This window comes from Physeter macrocephalus, chromosome 11, assembly GCF_002837175.3.
Source record: "Physeter macrocephalus isolate SW-GA chromosome 11, ASM283717v5, whole genome shotgun sequence".
Classification (NCBI taxonomy): Eukaryota; Metazoa; Chordata; class Mammalia; order Artiodactyla; family Physeteridae; genus Physeter; species Physeter macrocephalus.
The window spans coordinates 165,019,326-165,039,771 of NC_041224.1; positions in this window are offsets into that span (position 1 = coordinate 165,019,326).

The window sequence follows — 20,446 nt, forward strand, 5'->3', positions numbered from 1 at the left end:
GGCAACTAGGAAAAGCTTAGAGATTTAGGTATAACATAGCAAGGGGCACAATAGAAAATCAGTCTCCTTCAGATATCTTCCTAGGGTTTATTGGGTCCCTAAGCCTGGAAGAGAATGAACTTGTAAACTTATGCAGGCTCTTAGCAATCTGTGGACACTAATACCCACAGAAGATAACTGGCTTGTTTGTCATCAAACGTACACTCAGCAAAAATACGAAAATGAAAGCCTCAGTACAGAGCTGCCTCTCTCTGTTTCATTTAACTATATCTGTCAGGATATCCATTCTGAAGCTTTTGACACAACTCTGTTGTTGAAGCAAATTTTCTGTGCAAAGGCACATATGTAAACTAATTCCAGGGACCCAGAGTAAAGTATTGATGGTGGGTTTTTGCTTTTTTTTGGAGGGAAAAAGTCTAAGAGAGTCAGTGGTAGCATGAGAGAGTTTGTATTTGCACAGAAATCTGATGAAATATTTTCCACCTTTGCAAGCTGAGCGCCTGCATATTAGAGGATGGCTACAGAGAAGAAATGCAAGAATATCTTTTGCAAACCCGTGCTCAAATCTGTTCAACATTAATTTTTTTTCTCCTCAATTCCCTTGTTGATGAAATATTCCCAGTGCCTTTTTCCTCCATTGAAAAGTAAAACTTTTATTCTAATCTTTGAGGCTGGAAACGCAAGTGGAAATGTTCCTTCAGGTCACTGGTCTAAGCCTACTCTATTTAAACAGCTGTATAGCAAATGAAAGGAACACTAAGACTCTTGCCTTGTTAGTAAGGAGCCTTCTGAAGAGCAAGTCCCCAAATGTCACAACATTTCATACTTAATCTACACACTAGCCAAAAAAAAAAAAAAAAAATGTTGGGAAGTTATCTGTCTTCTAGTGTTTTTAAAATGTTTCCCTCTTGTGTTAAAGAATCACATTACTCAGATCAGTACCTGAACTCCCCACACTTTTTCTACTATGAATGTTTTATTCTAGAATATTCTATTACAGGGGGAATGCCACCTTGGCAACACACACATCCACTGAAATATTTCAAGGTTTAAAGTTCTGAAGAGCCTTTCACTGAGTCATGCTTTAAAATTCTATATTTTCATGGGGAATGGGTTCTAAAATTAAACGTGCTGCTCTGTTTGCATTCTGAGATATTGCATAAATTTATTGGCCCATCTGCTTCTGAGAATGGCATCCCAGGAGCCCCAAAGCATTAAGTCTATGCCTTGAGTCATGCACAGAAGGGGAGTGGAGACGTCAGACCCAGAGAAATTGTAGATCATAGCAGTGTGTTGATATTCCATGAAAATTAGTTTATGTTGGCCAAGCACTGTTGGGTTTTTAATATCTGCTCCGGCTGTTCACAAATCTGGAAAGTCAAGCAATGAAGAGCTAGAACTCTGAAGGCAAAAGAGTCAAAGAAAAAAGCCTTGCAAAGGCTTCACAGATCCATCCAACTGCAAGAGTCTCTGTAGAGGTAGAGGAAAGCAAGTCCAGGATAGTAGAGGAAACAGTGAGATGTTCAATAAGCTTTTAACACTTTTCTACATCAAAGAGCTGATTAAATATGAAATTATTCTGGCCAGGATCTGCCTAGGATGGCATAATTGCAAGTTCCTCACAGGGAAACAGAGATCAAAAATTAGAAGTATTACACTGAAGATTAATATTTAGAAGTTTTGATTTCTCCTTGTGGAAATGTCTGTGAGGCCCAAAGGCCCAAACCTTGGATGTCTTTTCTTTTTTTTTTTTTTTTTTTTTCTTTTTCTTCTCCTTCCACTGAGAATGGAATATGCTGTTGAAAACAGAGCTTTACTGCTTGGAAACCACCATTTAGGCTTCCAGTAAAGTTAGCAACAGGAGGCAAATAATGGGGAATTTGTTTATGAATCTTCTCCCCACTTACATCACCTATGGGAATTTGCCAAACACTGAACATGTGGCTTCTGATTAGAGATAGTAGAAATGTATCTATAAGAGTCTAAATCCATTGGAAAGTAAACCTTCTCTTCCAAAAATATATGCGGACTTTAAATGAAATATGGACACACACACTGGCACCCACACAATTCCTGATTGTCATATGGAACAAAATTTTTCTCTTTTCTAAGTAAATTTTGCTACTTTGTTGAGATAAGCATAGCTTTAAATACATCTCTTGATGCCTTGTTTTCTCATCACCATGACTGTGAAGCTGTCTGAAACGGAAGTATATAGAAGATTTTCTCTCCTTTTTTTTGGTTTTCCTAACTCCCAGCAATAAGTCTATCTCATGTGTCTAGGGATGGAATATGGCGATTTTTAAAGTAGTAAAGCTTGGTTAGCTATTCGGAAATGACTGGGCTCATATGTTGTACTCAATAACTTTTTCAATGTGAAAAGGCCACAGCAAGTCCTTCACCTATTTTCCAGGCAAGGAATGATGGCATTTGCCCGAAAATCCTTCGGGCTCCACCCTCTTCGCTATATGAATCCTTTACCCACCATCCTAGCTGCCAGTGCTCCTTTATTTCTGATGCCTAAGAGCCTAGCTTGACACTTATGTTCTACTTGTTCAATTTGTGCCCACATTTTATTTTCTTAAATACATTGTTATTTTTCCAAAGGCAATACATATTTATATTTATATTTTTTATCTAGCACTCAGTAGATTCTCAAATTTAAAAAGACTTAAAATCACAAATGAATAGACCAAGGCATTAAATTCTCAAGAAGCATTTCCTCAGCTTCCATTAACTTTAATTTTAGCATTAGTATAGTTTTAACTAGTTGGCTCAGTGAATGTTTTAAAATTGGGCCAAACATAGTATTAAAAGTCATCTAAAAGACTCTAATGTAATTATAAGTGGTTGTATAGTCCCCCCCAAAAAAATGTGTTGGAGAAGAAAAAAAAAATGCCTGATTTGCCTATAGGAGCAAAGCCAGGATTTACAGAAATCTGGTGTGTTTCCCTTGTTCAAAAGCCATGGCTATGAGAAAATCAGATTTTCCTATGTAAGGCAGCAAAGATGGCTTTACTTTTTAATAGAGGAGAGTGTTTCTGTAGTTCAGAAATTTCTCAAGACATGTTACTCAAACCAGGAGCAAAACAAACAAACAAACAAAATACCCTATGAGATAAAAAAAGCGCCTTTATCTAAACAGGCTTGGTTAAGTGAGCTGCCCTTGCTCCTTGGTATATCAAAAAAGAAAAATGATGACTGTGGCCTTGTCTTTGTTATGTCTTCTAAAGCCAGAAACACATGTCACTACAGTGTGGATAACGGAGGTAAGAGAAGTGAATTTTGAGACCAATTGTGTTAAGACAGTACCTGAAGGCTCCATCGATTTTGAAGCACCTGCCCCATGACTACCAGGTACACAGCCTGCCTGCTATTCTTCCTTCCTTTTTCCTTCTTACCTTCCTTCCATCCATATGGTCATGCATTCTGCCACTGACAGGACTACAAAGACAAGCAATCCATGGGCTCTATCCTGGAGGATTCTTACTCCAGCTAGACCTATATTTTTCAAACTTTAATGTGCATAAGCATCATCTGTGGATGTTTTTAAAGTTCAGAGACAATAGGCCTGGAGGGGGAACCTGAGAATCTGCATTTCTAACAAGCTCCCACTCTACAGGTCCAAGACCGCGCTCTTAAACACAAGCCTCTAGTATGGATCCTTTGAACCTGTGGTTGGTGGTGTCTGAAAATTCCAGGATATGGGTTGTATCCCCAACTCCAGTTTTGAAATCCAAAGGAAAAAATGTTAACAGATTATCCCCATTACCAAGAAAATATCACAAATCATTGACTACCAAAGAAAGTGAATGGGTATTATCTTCCTGATAAGCAATGAAGAAATCATTAGTAAAAGTAGCACATGGATTATGAAGTTGTAACAAAATAAATAAACAGGAATACCTTGAACCAGATTCAGACCTTAGTGAAGTTTTAATAATGAGCAACATTTTCCCAGGCGTCTTGACCATTCTCTTTTTGCACAACATAAATTGCACAGGATCATAGGACAATAATATGTGGTGATAAACTTGTTTGATTACACTTCCCAGGTGCTGCTGGGTCCAATTATCTTGGTGCTAAAATACCCTCTAATTGGGTGTGAAACACACATCAGAGTTAATTTTACTGTACACCACTATATGGGCTTGAAATAATTAAGAATGTTTTCATTTCTCAACTGGCCTAGTAAAAAAAAGTAAGGCATTTCAAGTTTCAATCCTTAGAGATTTCTTTGAAACTCCTGAGATCAGCTAGATATGAATATATGTAAATTTCTAACCATAGGATCTTTTGAGACCATAAGCCTCTTATCATAACCTAGATGCTTTGATCTACAAAAGTAGAGCTATCTGTGTCTTACGAGGAGCATGTGCCCTTTGAAACTTGAGAAACCAAAATACTATGGGAAGGCGTGTTATAGTAAAAAAATTACATTATATTATACTATACTATACTATATTTGTCCCTTAAAAGTACTAGTTGTTTAAAAGTATTGTTTCTGAAAGCTCATCTTCACAGTAAATATTATCAAGGCCAACTACATTGCAGATATTGGCTATATAATACATGAACAGTATTGAGAGAGTTAAAAGATTAAAACTAAAATGATACCCAAATCCAAAAAGAAAATCATGAAAATACATTTGGAATTATCTATCCCAAGGAAATCTAGTAACCTATCCTTAGAGCAAAAAATGAAAGGCATGCTCTTGACTAAAGTCCTCTGTGTTATTTAACCTAAAATATAAATATATATATGTGTGTGTTCAGCAACTAGTAAATTTGAAATTAACAAGGGTAGTTAATCTTCTGAAAGGGTGAATAGATGGCAAAAGGTGATAATGAGCTAAAATGTCAGCAACTTGTCTCCCAAACCCTCTTGATCCATTGTCCTGGAAGTTTATGGCCATGTTGACCCCTCCTCTGTTGGATTATCTCTTGGCCTTGGTGGACTGACTCATGATATCTACAAAGTTTTTCCTGATGCGATTCTGTCTCTGGTCACTAGCTCATCCATGCTGTCATTAGTTTCTTCTGTTACATTTTACCTCTCCAGGCTTCATTCATCGCCTCTGCTATCTTACAGTGCCAATAGTTCATGCTCCTGTGAGCCAGTACTTTAGGCTATTACTCATCCTATGCATGGCATGGCATTGCTTAGCAATTAAATGTTAAATCATGATGACTCATCTCAAAATATGGTACATTCTACAGCTGCTATAAAATAAAGATCACAAGGTGTCTTAGATTCTTCTGTCTATTAAATCATTTCATAGGTCAAGATTTTTGATAAGGATTTCTTTAACTTATCTTCTCTGCCCAGAATAATTCGATTAATCCTAAATATCTGAGTGACACATTTTTTACCCACCAGCACTGGAATATGATTTTCATCAGTTTTTCCATACCATTTCAATGAACCAGTTCACTAACCTGAGTCCAAAAATCTGAAAGTAACCAGTGGTTACGATTTTTCAAACTTTTAATTGTCGTTTGCACCACTGTCACTTTAGGAACAGAAAGTATTTACGAAGGCATGTCATTTTGATAAATATATTCTTGACTCAATAGTTTTACAACATACCATTAGCAAGACTTAATGTACCTGTACTTTACCCAGTTTGTAGGTAAAGATTAAAGTATTTAGAATACTTACTGACTTTTTACTTGTTATTTCTGCAAATTTAGTCTAAATCCAAGGGAAATTGGGATTCCCTCAGCTCCTTTAGAAACATAAGTAGAGGACAAAAGATGAACCTGCACTGATGCCCTCATTCATCTTAAAAGCCAGATAATTAAACTTTTAAAAATGTTTTTATTTTATACTGGAGTATAGATGATCAACAATGTGTTAGTTTCAGATGTACAGCAAAGTGATTCTGTTATACATCTACATGTATCTATTCTTTTTCAAATTCTTTTTCCATTTAGGTTGTTATATAAAATTGAGCAGAGTTCCCTGTGCTATACAGTAAGTCCTTATTTGTTATCCATTTTAAATATAACAGTGTGTACATGTTAATCCCAAACTCCCATTCTATCCCACCCCCCGCCCTTCCCCCATGGTAACCATAAATTTGTCTTCTAAGTCTGTGAGTCTGTTTCTGTTTTGTAAATAAGTTCATTTGTATAATTTTTTTCGATTCCACATATAAGCAATATCATACAATATTTCCCTTTGTCTGACTTACTTCACTCAGTATGACAATCTCTAGGTTTATCCTTGTTGCTGCAAATGACATCATCTCACTCTTTTTAATGACTGAGTAATAGTCCATTATATATATGTACCACATCTCCCTTATCCATTCCTCTGTCGATGGACATTTAAGTTGCTTCCGTGTCTTGACTATTGTAAACAGTGATGCAATGAACATTGGGGTGCATGTATCCTTTCGGACCATGTTCTTCTCTGGATAACAGGAGTGGGATTGCAGGATCATATGGTAGCTCTATTTTTTGTTTTTTAAGGAAACTCCATGCTGGTGTCTATAGTGGGACAGCCAGATAATTAAACTTTTATGATGAAAAGAATAAGTACTATAGCTTAAATTGGTTTTAACCTTATTAATTAGTTATTAATTAGATTAGTATTGTAATCAAAAGTAGAGTCACTTTTCTGAAATAAAATTTATTCATTTTCATTTCATTTTATACTATATCCAAAATTCCTGAAATTTCTAAGATCTAGTTAAATCACGTAACATTTTACATAACTAGACAAAGTCAATATAAGTATTTAACGACTTGTAATTCTTTTTTCTGTTAATGCTACTAGATCTATCTTCTTTAATTCATCCCATAAGCATTTATTAGCATCTTCAACATGCCAAGTATTTGTGACACAAAGCCAAGGAGACTTAAGACCTGGGCCATGAGAACTTCTACTCTCCCGGATGAAACAAGAATTCATTAAATAATCATATTAATATACCATAACAAACTATGGAACAACACAAGAATACCAGATTTAGTCTGAAGATCAAGAGAGTCCTCTTTAATTAATGAGAATTGAAAAGGAGAGTTATTTAACCAAGTGAAAGGGAAGGCTTGCTTTGCAGACTCAGAGGAACATGTCAAAGAGCTCATGGTAGAAGGAAGTGTGTCACATTGGGGACCACTGAGAAAGAGGGTGAGGGAAGCTGTGATCTCACTGTGTTGACCCTGTGCTCCTCGACCCTGTATTCTATCTGCCCCACTCCTACCCCACTTCCCAAAAGACAGCTGGCTCTGGAAAGACAGGTACCAGATCTCCTGTGGATGGAAGACTTGCCCAGTTTGGCCTGGCTAATTCAGGTTCAGACCTGAAAACTACTGTCTATCCACACAGGTGCCCTGTCTTCACCCAGACTCACTTCCTCAGTGTCTGCAGGGTCCTTATTACATCCAGAATGAAGCTGACAGCACACAATTTCATAATGGGGCCTGTTCTGGAAAAAATAACTCTGAATGAAAATCTGAGGGCTGAAACAGATCTGATTATCCCAAATTCTGTGCTAAAGCAGACTGCGTTGTAGCTGGCCTTTGAAGTATTCTCAGAATCTAATAATAACTTACAAATGAAGACAAGCATCTTCTAGAAGATCTTTTGAAAGGTCTTATTTAAAATGCTTTGCAATGACAAATTATCAGAGTTGTGATTTAAATTGCCTTCTTCCACTTTTACTGTAGGGATGAATAGTAAGTTTCAGAAAACACATTCTTTTATATTTTGGCAGAAACCTCTGTGTTATAATCCTTGTAAGTGCAATTATAAGACAGGTCTGGTAGAAGTGTGCTCCACATGGGTGGTAGAATAACATGCCCTTTACAGAAATGAATTAAACATAATAGATTTTAGATAAAAATGATAAACGTTAGATTATAAACCCCTTACAGACCTAGATCATATCTTATTAGCACAATAAATGTAACAGTTTAGGGAAAAGTAAATTTGCTAAATAGAAATAATAATAAATAATTGAATCAATGGCTAGATACCACTGAGATTGTACTCAACACCCTAAAAATTTAATCAGGAGTGAACTTTAACATAAACTATGGACTCTGGGTGATAATGATGTGTCAGTGTAGGCTCATCAGTCGTAACAAATGTACCACTCTGGTAGGAGATGTTGATAATGGAGAAAGCTATGCATGTATAGGGGTAGGGGGCTTATGGGAAATCTCTTTACCTTCTACTCAATTTTCCTATAAACCTAAAAATGGTCTAAAGGTAATGTCTATTAGAAAAAGTTTTAAAAATTTAATCTGGTAAAATAATCTTAATTATTATAGAAACCATGTTATTTTTGCCATAGTGTAAATTTGGGTTTAGAAAATCCACAGCATAAGGCAGTTCATCTATCTCTAGGTCAATGGATCTGCTAAACAGGTACTGCATGGTGGGTACAGCTGGGCCATTTATACAGTGCTTCCTATATTCTAAGCACCATGTGAGGCATCTCTGCATGCATTTTCATTGATTCCACACAAGAACCCCATGAAATATGTCCTACCTTTATTCTCAATTTATACATGGAGAACAAGTGCAGTTCAGAGAGATTAAATAAATTCCCCGAAGTCACATAGATAGCTTCTGTCACAGAAATAAAAATGGTTCTTGCACACATCTGGGTAGCTAATTCCTAGGCTTGGCTTTTCGTAGGGCAGGATAAATGAGAAGTTGGAAGAAAGAATCTCTTCTTATTCAAATATACTTTGCTGTCCTGGAAAAATGGAATGTGGGTACTACTTATGAAACTAGATCTGAAGATAACCAGAAATTGTAACACCAGATGGGACCATTAGATCATAAATTAAGTCCAAATTGGGTTAGGAAGGATGTACAAAAATCCCCCATCCATTGTCTTGATGCTGTTGAAGACCTAGGCATGTTCCTCTTCTGGATATGCTTTGGGGTGAATCCAGTTTCATGGCAATGTGGACAGAAATAGAATAATATTCTGGGCACAGGGAAACACATGAACAAAGGTACAGAGGTGTGACCATGCATATTCAGGGCACAGCAAATTGTTGTTCAAAATAAATCTTCACTATCACCTGGAAAAGTTCCAATTCTGTTTTTTACTACAATTAAATTTACATATCAATTTCATAAAATAGTTCTTATGAAATCCCCTTCAAAAGTTTCTGACTCTTGTGTGACTTGGTATGATCACATCAGGACAAAAGAAAGATTTTGTCAGTGTCCTCTAGGAGTTTGAAATCAGAAGAGAAACCAGGCCAGTGTGAACCGAGACAGACAAATGTTTCAATTGCCTAGGTCAGCTTATGAACTACAGCAAAGCGTGGCACTTACAGGAAAATCTTGGGGAAAAAAGAAAAACTGCAGTAATCTAAATTATCTTTCCCACTTCCTAGGGCATCTGGGCCAAGTTCCATATCTGATCAAAAGAAGTCCAATTCTGTAATGTCTGCTCTTGGGATAATAGACTAAGAAGTAGGTGAAAAAAATCAAGCAAAGAAATTCTTTTTCATCTTCTTTTTAACAGTCAGAAATAAAGATTATTTAATCCTATCTAGGAGCTGTAGTCATTTTTCAAAATCAATTTTTAAAGATACTGTTGTCTTATGTTTACCTTCCAGGTGTCTACTTTCTCAAGGTAACAAAAAGGTTCACAGGATTCTTATCTCGGACTGATAAACAGATGCAAACAGAGCCAGACCTATCTGGGCTACCACAAGGCCTGTTTGACTAATTGCCCTGATAGATCATTCTCTGGTGCCTGATGTTGTTATTGCACCCAGCATAGCTGAGATAGCACATGTTTAACCCTTGACCTTCCAGCTGCCTCCACCACATCGCTCTGGAACTGACCGTTCTCCATCATCACTTCCTCCCATGGCAGCCAGGGAAAGAGATCTGTTTCTAAGAAAATAACAAAGGCTCTGACCCCTTCATGAGTCACCAGTCTGTCTACCCACTTCCAAGATTCCCCCTTTATATATTTATTCAGCTTGTCAGTGTTCCTGGCAAAGAGGGTAATGATATTGGAGGTAAACAGGATTCATGCTAACTCTGGGGACAAAAATTTCATAAATGGCTTCTATAAGCTTTATATGAACCAATCCATTTCATTCTATCCCCTTTTAAGGCAACTTTTTTTTTTTTTAACAAAAATGATAAAATAGCAAAAGGCACAGAATGAACAGAAGAAAAATATGCCAGGGCCTTTTGTTATGATGTAGGGAAATACCTAATTATTCAGTGCCTTAGGGCACTGATTTAAATTACTGTAAGATAGGCTAAATTCTATTACTAACAGCAGAAGTGAGAAGTAAATGTATTTTATCTAGGATAGGTCATCTTTCTTTTATTACATGCTTCACACATCTTATTCACAGGATGTACACTGATCAAGTTTTAACAGATACTGCCAACACATGGTAATTCAGCTGTTGACAGTCCTGGCTGAGTATTGCTGTGCAAAAATTTCACATTACGCAACATTATAGAAACATTAAATGGGAATAACGCCCTGGCAAGTGGTGTGTTTTATGACCATTTGTGTTAATTAATGAAATTATGTTGTCTTTACAGAGAGGCAGAGAATATATGGAGAAGAAGAAAAACATAATCATTACGGAGTATATTTGCATTTCTGTTCATTTTCTTTCAATGTCTCCAAGTTAAACAAACATGAAATATGATAGGCTATAGCACTGGGAAAAAAGATTCATTTTGGTACATACTGCATTTCAGTTTTCACTAAACCATTCAACATAAAATCAAAGCACTATGGCTTAATTATAAAACCATTTCTATCTTTCCAACATTTTGTCCAGCAAGGCCTTTAGATTTCTAATAACTTTTCAACCAAAAGGAAAAAGTATATTTGTTTTGTGAAATCAATTCCTGAATACTAATGTTATCAATCCTTATTATCCTTCCCATGTAATAAACTCTTGGTATTTGCCTCTGTCTATTAAGAAAGCAAGATTGCAATGCTTGAAGTACTGAGTGGATTGACAAGACATTGAAAAGGCCCAAGGGACAAAAAGATAAATAATCTAAGATATATGTGTCTTTGGGTTTGCTTTGAAGGAGAACATGAGACAGAAGGGTCCCCACTATCAGATGATCTTGGTTTAGCCTCATGTAGGCAGCTTCAAGCCTATTTTTCTGAATCTAAGTTTTCTCTTGAATGGGATTCACATAGCCATTCTAACCAGCTTTTTCTGAAGTTTAAATAAATTGCCCAGCACAATGACTGGAACTGAAGAAGAGCAAATACTTGATTGATCCGAAGCCCCTTCCTGCCTTATCTTGTAAAATTAACCAGAGATTCCACTTTACTCCAATTTGCCTTCAAGCTACTTTGAGAATAATTTAACTGAACTCACATAAATTTTGGAAAGCTTGACCCCCAGTCAGATAACTTATCTTCTGAAAAGAAAGGACACTAATGTTAAACATTAACAAGAATTGTTCCATTGAAAAATATAAAGACTCTTAGGTGAATTTCTAGAAGCAACAACAAAAGTTAAACCAGTTTTGTTTATTGGAAAAATTTGGAAAAAATGCCAAACAACAGGATCATGTGGGGATGAAGTTCAGAGGCCAAAGATGTGGCAGGACAACAATTATAACTCAGGCTCTGATGAGGAGCAGTTCTGGCCTTCTCCATTCAGAAGCAAACCTACACCTGAAACTAACACAACATTGTAAATCAACTATACTCCAATAAAATTTTTTTAAAAATAGTTCAACTTATCAATTGTTTCTTTCATAAATCATGCTTTTAGTTTTGTATCTAAAAAGTCATCAACAAACCCAAGGTCACCTACATTTTCTCCAATGTTATCTTCTAGGAATTTTATAGTTTTACATTTTACATTTATATCTATGATCTATTCTGAATTGATTTTTGTGAGAAGTATAAGGCCTGTGACTAGATTCATTTTTTTTTTGCATGTGGATGTCCAGCATCATTTATTGAAAAGTCTATGCTTGTAGACAGGCTCATAGATATAGAAAACAAAACTACTGGATACCGTGAGGAGAGGGCAAGGCGAGGGGCAAAATAAGGGTATGGAATTAAGAGATACAAACTATTATGAAGCAAATAGATAACCAATAAGGTTATATTGTACAGCACAGGGAAATATAGCCATTATTTGGTAATAACTTTAAATGGAGTCTAATCTATAAAAATACTGAATCGCTATGCTGTACGCTGGAAACTAATATAATATTGTAAATCAACTACACTTCAATTTAAAGAGTAAAAATAAATAAAAAATTTAAAAAGAAAAAAGAAAGAAGCAAACCTATGGGGAATGATTTATAGAAATGTAAGACTTCGTTCGTTCACTGCAAAATGGGAGAATAATATTTGTTTTATAGAATTATTTACTAGGATTAAATGAGATAATGCAAGTAAAGTACTTAGCCTAACAGAGAAGACAGACTTAATAAAGGATATTTTAATGTATGTAGTATTAACATTAATTAATAATGTGAAATAATTCTGAAGTAAGTGAAAATACTTTCTTTTTAGTGTTAGTCCTCTCATATTCTGACAGATTTGTCTCTTCATAACCATCTTTTAAATATTAATTCATGACAATGAAGATCTCTTTTCCAATTTACCCTTTCCCATTTCTTATCTAACTCCCAACCAGTGGCACCCATTCAAGTTAATGTCAATACAGCATCCCATGTTAGGAAGAGATCCAGAATGTTGGATTAACAAGAAAATACTCCTTTCATGTATTTTATGATTTATATATGAAAAGCCTAAAATTAATCACATCTCCAAACATTTGGATCCAATAATGTAGAGCACTGGGCAAATAATTTACCTGATTTTCAGTGAATCCAAATAAGGTTTGACAAATATGGAAAAATTGTTTTCCTATTTTAAAATAATAGGTTCACAAGTGAAAAGTTTGTTGTTTGTCCTGTCCAGTTTTCTTTGCAATAAAAATAAGTTAACTATTTAGTTCTGTGATGCATTTAACAAACGTGCCCATTACCTTGCTAATTCCTATACAAATACATTGTGGAGATACTTCTTTTTAATGTACTAACAACCAACAGACACCACATCCCTCAGAGACAACTGTACTGTTGGGTTCAAGGGTTTAATATCCCAGTGAACATATTTTAAACCACAGCTCTCTTTTAAATACATGTAAATAACTGGATTTTCTATACACAAAACAGTGTCAGATAAATTCTATAAATCTGAAAGCAGAAAAGTAGGGAAGAAATAATAATTTATATGCCACAATGGAGTGTTTCACAATTTTTGTTTAACAAAACATATTTTATCGTCATTACACCTTGATCTATAGGACCCCACTGATTACAAGGCTGTAAATTGTGTGAAGAGCTTTGCAGAAAATCATAAAAGGGCAGCAAGGGGGCCTTATATCATGGAGTCACTTGGTCCCTAAAACTCAACCAGGACTTTGATATTTAGTTTAAACACATCCATATATTTTTATTAATAATGAATAGAGCCACTTGTTTCAATTTCATAAGCCCAATGCACCAAAGCTGGTGAGATTTCTATTACCCATGACCTGGATATTAATCCTTTGAATTTAAAAAAAAAAAAGTTTCCATTTTTCAAATGTTGACTTAATGCTGAAACAATGAGAAAAAAACTTTCCCAGCAATTTTGGCACTTTGGACTGGGAAATAAAACTGACCATTCTGTTTTCACTAGAAGAGCTACTAAACATGCTTTTGGTATAGGAAATACTATTTTTCCCCAGATAGTAGAGGATATCTTGAGGAAACTCAGCAGATTAATTACATGAGTCCTGGCTCAACTTTATTTAGAAGTAAAGCAGAAGCTTTAACACTCATCCCAGAATGTAAAATCCCTTTTTTAGTATTTCATAATGCTGATATTCCTTGTTTGAGTATTCTTCTGTTGGCTCAGAAACTGGTAGCAAGGAGTTTTTTCTTTTCTTTTCTTTTAATTAAAAAAAATTTTTCTCTTTTTAGTAGTGGGCCAGGAGGAGACAAAAGGAGAAAGTTGATTAAATTTGCCTGGATTTTTAACATAAAAGAAGATTAAAAATGGTAATGAATTTTCTAAATTCACAAAGTGATAAGCTTAAGCCCAGAAGTTTTGAAAACCTTCAATTCATGTTGACTTAATGACTTTGTACAAGTTGTTTTTCAATAGGTTTCTGAATAAGAAAACTGTTCCAAAAAAACAGGTGCCTCTTCATTCTTTGTTGGCCGGAGAGGATTCTGCCTTTTGCAGAGTTTCCACAAAAGCCAGAACATTGCCTGCCTTTTCTAAAAGATCATCTAAGATGTGTTATTTCCTTACACTTCCAATGGAAAAATTAAATTATAGCACATATTAATTTTGCCAGAACTCAAACCCATTACTTTTGGCTGAGACTTAGAATAATCACACAGAAGAAAGTACATATTTCACAATTACTGCTCTAAGTCCAGGGCTAAGCATTAGGGAGAGTGGTCGGGGGCAGGCGAAGGCAATGGAAATAGAAGATCTGACATCTACTCTTAAGGAATGTGTTTTCTGACTGCAAATTAGAAGTGATGTAAACTAAACAAGAACCTGTTTCTGAAGCCACACACCAAATATAGTTTGAGGCTATGGTTCAAACAAAGCAGGTGCAGAGTAGAGAGGGTTGAGTTGATGAGACAGGGAATTCTCCTGAACGATGCTAGCCTGAGACCAGTCTGAAAACGTGTGGGAGATGAGTTGTCTAGCTGGGAGCCGCTGGAGGGGAGGCAGAGCACATAGAGCACTGAGGCCATAGCTCTCTCTGCCTGCCTTGCTCACTACATTTTCCCACTCATTCTCCATGCTCCTAGAAGCCTTCAGAAATATAAATGGAAAAAATGGTGTCAATATATATTTTTGCTGAGACAGGCAACTTCTTCCGACTTCAACTCGAGCACAAAAGTCAAAAGTATATATTTCAAAGTCTCTTCTGGTCTACCTCTCGGGTGGAGGATACCCACATGATATTCACTTCTCTGAACTTCAGTTTCCTCATCTGTGAAATGGAACTATTGATAATAGAATTGTGAGGATTAATTTATTTTATGCATACAAAGACTTGAGTAAGTGCCAGGTACCAAAAAAGCACTTGATACATGCCCACTGTCAGTATTAAAATTATGAAGTTTATTCCCAAGAACAGAGATGCCTTGGGCAGCCTACATGATGGCTTGCACAATATTTTACCTTCAACTATCTGCACCATGAATGGAGTAAATGCAAAGGAGGGGTGAAGCATTTACCAACAAAAGGAGGGTATGTTAACTTAAAGATGTTTGTGTAATTTAGGCTGTGATGTCTGGGTTCTGAAATTCCGTATTGTATGTCTATCTACCTTCTCCCTTTGTTACCATTACAACGCTAAGTTATAACAGAAGCACAGGGTTTTACTTGGGTCCTTGATGTGTGACTCAATTCCTTGATAATTTGAGGGAATTGAAAGATTGAAATCACTTAAGATCTTCTCAAAGATCCCACAAAAAAATCAAAGGACAAACAGTTGCAAGGGTTAACCATAAAATATTTTACTGGCTAAGATAGCTTGTTTTCTAATGAAGAGCAAATGTGACATAAAAATGGTAATCCTGGTGCGTGAGAATGTACTTTATCACTCCTGATTTTAGCCTTTTTTAAAATTTCAAATGAAAAGCTTGAAATCTCACATCATCTGATGCATTTATAAGAGAATTCGCCACAAATGTTTAGATCCAATGGCAGTGTTTTAAATGAACTGGATATGGGAATACTAAAAACATTTTTTTAAATGTTTAAACCTCCTAGGGTCTTGGCCTGTACATCCATTTCTCAAACTTTTACTTAGCTACCTTGTCTCCTACAAGCACCAGCCCAAGCTGAGAAACTTGAAAAGTAGCATTTCAAATAAAATGCCCTCAATCTGTTTATCTCCATGGGTAATTTGTAACAAATCTGGAAGAGCTATTTTCTGCCAAATGAAACCACTGCAAAAGTGCAAAAGATGATTTTTTTTTTTTTTTTTAAAGAACAGGTCCTAGTTATGAAACTATAAAGAGGTTCTACTAGTCAAAGAAATTGCCTGCAGTCCTTTGGGTCCTATAATTCCTGAAAGATCAGGTGCTCTGTCCCTAAAAATGTCAGCTGATGCAGGGGAAAACCAAGGAGGAAGGAATTTTCAAAGCACTCAGCTCAGTTCTGGCTGCAAGTTTCCCCTTAGCCTGGCCACATTGTTTAGACACCAAATTTACATTCCCTTGGAGGAAAGAAGAACAAATTTGGAATACGTTGGTCCCTGCTCCCCAGAAAATAAACCTGTTTTTAAATAGAAAGAGTAAGACATGATCAGGTATTCTCTTATTTTTCTAAGCCAAACAAGTTCATTTTTCAAAAAAAAAAACATATTTGTGAGAGGAAAGAGAACTCAGAAAAGCGAGTGTAGGCTCTGAAACTAGATTAGACTACAAAGGGGAATTTTTAATGATACCTTTAGAGTCAAATGTTTTTTACTAGCTAATTAAAGTAATCGCAAATGTCATTGCATAACTTCCCTTGAATCAGCAGAGGTGAAAATGGCCATTCTCTAAATGCTGTTTTGGTTTTAATTTTGAGGGTGGAAATTTAGTTTCATCATGAATGGAGAAAATATATAGTGTTTCTGAAGCACAGGTCTGCTTGTGGTCCATGTGTAAATTTTAAGCCATCCCTGACAAAATGAAAACAATAAAACAGTGTTCAGAAAGTCAAATGCATTTACTTTAAACAATTATTATTGTGTATTTCCTACCATTTTTGGTATAAAAATGTCCCATCTTTTTTTTTATTTTAGTTTCCACATATAAGCAATATCATATGATATTTGTTGTTCTCTGTCTGACTTACTGCACTTAGTATGATAAGCTCCAGGTCCATCCATGTTGCTGCAAATGGGATTATTTCATTCTTTTTGGTGGCTGAGTAATATTCCATTGTATATATGTACCAGATACATGTATATGTGTAACTGAATCACTTTGCTGTATACCAGAAACTACCACAACATAGTTAATTAACTATGCTCCAATATAAAATAAAAATTTAAATAAATAAATAAAATTTTTAAAAAAGAAAAAAAAATGTCCCATCTTTAGGAAATATTAGTGATAGTAAATGTCAGTTGTTTTCTCTCCTAATGTCTTTAATGCACACAATTTGAAGTTGGCTGCTATATATTAATCTCTAAATTTCTCAATTTTCTTATTTACAAAATTCAAATGTCAAGAAATTTCCAGTGTATACTGGAGACGTTGGTCTTACCATCATTTAGAATGGCTTAATTCACACACAAACACACACACACACACACACACACACACAAGTGCTTTTTTAAAATCTGCATTTGGGATGAAACTGTAGCAAGTACTCTTAGATAATATTGCTTATCCTGTGTTTTGGTAGGTGGAAATCATCATCTGTGTAGTACAACGTAGAATCATGCTGTGACATTTTGATCTCGTGAAGCTTTGAAAATTTGAGATGCTCCCAATGATGACCACTGAATCCAAGGACAATTTTCTCCTGAGATCTGCTTTTCTCCGAGGATGATTTGGCAGTTGCTCTTTCCTGAACAGGCAGTCTTAGTACTGTTATTTTTCCACTAAACACACACATACACATACACACACACACAAAACAAAACAAAACCTAACACAGACAGACACTTGCCCAGGAGCCCAAAAGAGATGAGAGCCATGCTTTAACAAGGAACTAAAAGGTACCTCCAGGGAACTCATGCTCAGTCAATAGATGCATCATCTGCCTGACACCCAGAAGTGTGGGAAGAGCTGGTAAAAGGATTATAGATTGGAAATAAAATGTTGTGGGCTGACAGGTTTGAAATCTGATTGTCTGGTATTCCTGTCACAGTTCATAATAATGTGAAAATGATCAAAGCCTGGAAAAAAATGGAAGTCTACTTATTGTGAGTATAAGCAAATACAGGGGATTGAATGACAGAAGTTGACAATATTCCATTGCAGTCGGCCAGAGAGTATAGTGAGAAAACATTCGTAGCACTTAGCTTGGGTATGCGGCTTCTTGCCTCTTCCTATCAGCTTGTGGACTTTTCTATCAGGATTATGGATCAGACAGAACAAACAGGATAGGTGAAATTTAGAACCTGGTGGTTTCAAGTCCCAAGAGGCACCGAGAGAAGAGTCTGACAATTGGGTTCACACCGTACAGCATCTGGTAGAAGTTAGGGTGATGTCACCCATTTATCACTATTTCCATCTCCAGTGATGGAGAACCCTCTGGGTTCTGAGTCTCAGACTCCTTGGAACTGCATAAATCTTTTGGTACCCACAGATAAGTGAGGGTGTTTCCTCTAACTGTCTTACAATTGTGGACATTTCCCAGAGACATAAAGGTAATATAAATGCCCCGCATGGTAGGAATTTTGAATCAAAGGTCATATACAAGTCTCTCTGCTACTCATCTAAAACACTGTATTGAAAATATATCAGCTCCTGCGGTCTGAGAGACGGCAAGACCTCTGTTAACTTATATCCCGTGCATTGTTTTGATTTTCTTAACGATAAAATGGAAGCCAATGGCTTTAAATTATTGTATAATTATCCCTAGTATGATCCTATAAAAGAGAAGAATCCATATTCTAGGGACAAACCTGTTTGTGAATTCAATTGTCTGGCTGACTTCCAATGATGTTCATTCAAGTGTTTGATCCGTAAATCCTAATGTCTTGGGTGGGGGTGATCAGGGGACATTTCTCATCTGTCCGACAAAAGGAATTTCTACACTGTGTTGACTTTGGCTTTGGCAATGGTAAAATCTGGGAAGAGAATTCTGGGACTTTTCCTCACTCAGGGATGCCACGTTCCTCTGCCTCTGCTTCTGTTTTAACCACAGGATAAAGGTTTAAGCACAAAATCATGGGAAAACATTAGACTGGGATGGAATATTCTGGTCTCTCAGCCCAATTCCAGACTTTGTGATTTGTGTGGCTCTCAGAAGTTGCTTAATATCTGTGGACCTAAGATTCTTAAACGAGGGCATTGTAGTAAATATTGTCAGGTATTAACTTCCAGGACTGAATCTCTATAAAGCTATAAAACCTCAGACCCCGTCACTGTTATCCATCCTCTGTCCCTTGAGATGAAGGACACGTTGGTCACTAAAGACTCTTTTCCAGGTCTGAGAAGAGTCTTTAGTGACTCTTTCTGATGTCTTATTCAACTAATATGTATTGAGGATTTATACATGCAATTCATTTTCACGTGGACTATTTTCCTATAAGAGATAATGCTATTCCAATTTGACAGATTTTTTAAAAAAGTAGTAAAGCTGAGGTTAGTTAAGGAAGCTGCTCAGGGTTATATACTTACCTAGTGGCTGAGTTGGGATTTCAACTCATCAAGGAATAATTCCAAATCCAGTCTATTATAGTGAAGTACCCTAATTCGCATGGAAGTTGTCAGGATTTGATCTTGAGGCCTCTTTTTCCTTAAAAACTTTTAGAGGTGCCTGTGGCCTGCATCACTCAGAAGATAAGTAGATCAGCCCTCTCAGCCTTCGAAGTTCTGCACTCAAACCGGATTTTTATTGGAATTCTCTTAGACGGTAGCAACGTGGTTATAAATTGTCATGGAAGCTGGGAAACTAGGCGAACAAAGATGGCAATGCCCTGTAACGGTTACCATTCCTGAAAACCCAAAGCTAAGTTTATTTTTAAATTTCTGGAGATGTTAGAATAAACGTATACAGTGTTGATTCTTTTCTCAAAACTTTTCAAAACCTTCCAAGGTACGGACACTACAGAAACCCCAATGCCTTCCATCTCCCTCGCTCAAGTTTACCTTCTCCTGGTATACATGGGAAAGGAGAGGTTTCAGCTTACAAACTTCATGAACTATTGACTATGATTTATTGCTTCTTTACCCTGCCTCTCTCAGCTTGGCCAAGGACCACCACTAACTCCTAGTAGGAAGCTGCCCTCTGCACAGGAGTCAGTGGACAGAGAGATGTGAGGCCAGAATCACAACTCCTTGACACGTTTTATTGCCCGTGCATCCCACCTCAGTGAATTACAATAAAAATGAGTAAAATAACATAAAACTATATGTGAAACATAACTTTTCCTATGCGACAAGTTAGCTGTGGCCCAGTAAATAATATTTTTTTCTGCCCAATTTTGTAACAATTGAGATAAACAAGGAAGTCAGGCATGTGGAGATCAAAATAGCTGCTTTATGCTGACAAAAATTAGATTGGAGGATGTGGCTTAGAGATGTGATCACAGTGGATTTCCTATCAGTGAACCCCAGAATGAGCCTTACACCCCCAAGCCCTGGCAGCACTGAACAACCACAAGCTTCCTGACATCGGGGGGTCTGTCCCTGTCAAACGTGGAGCATGAAGCCCAGGCCAAATGCATCCTCCTGTGAGCAGGCTAATTGTCAAGAGGAAGA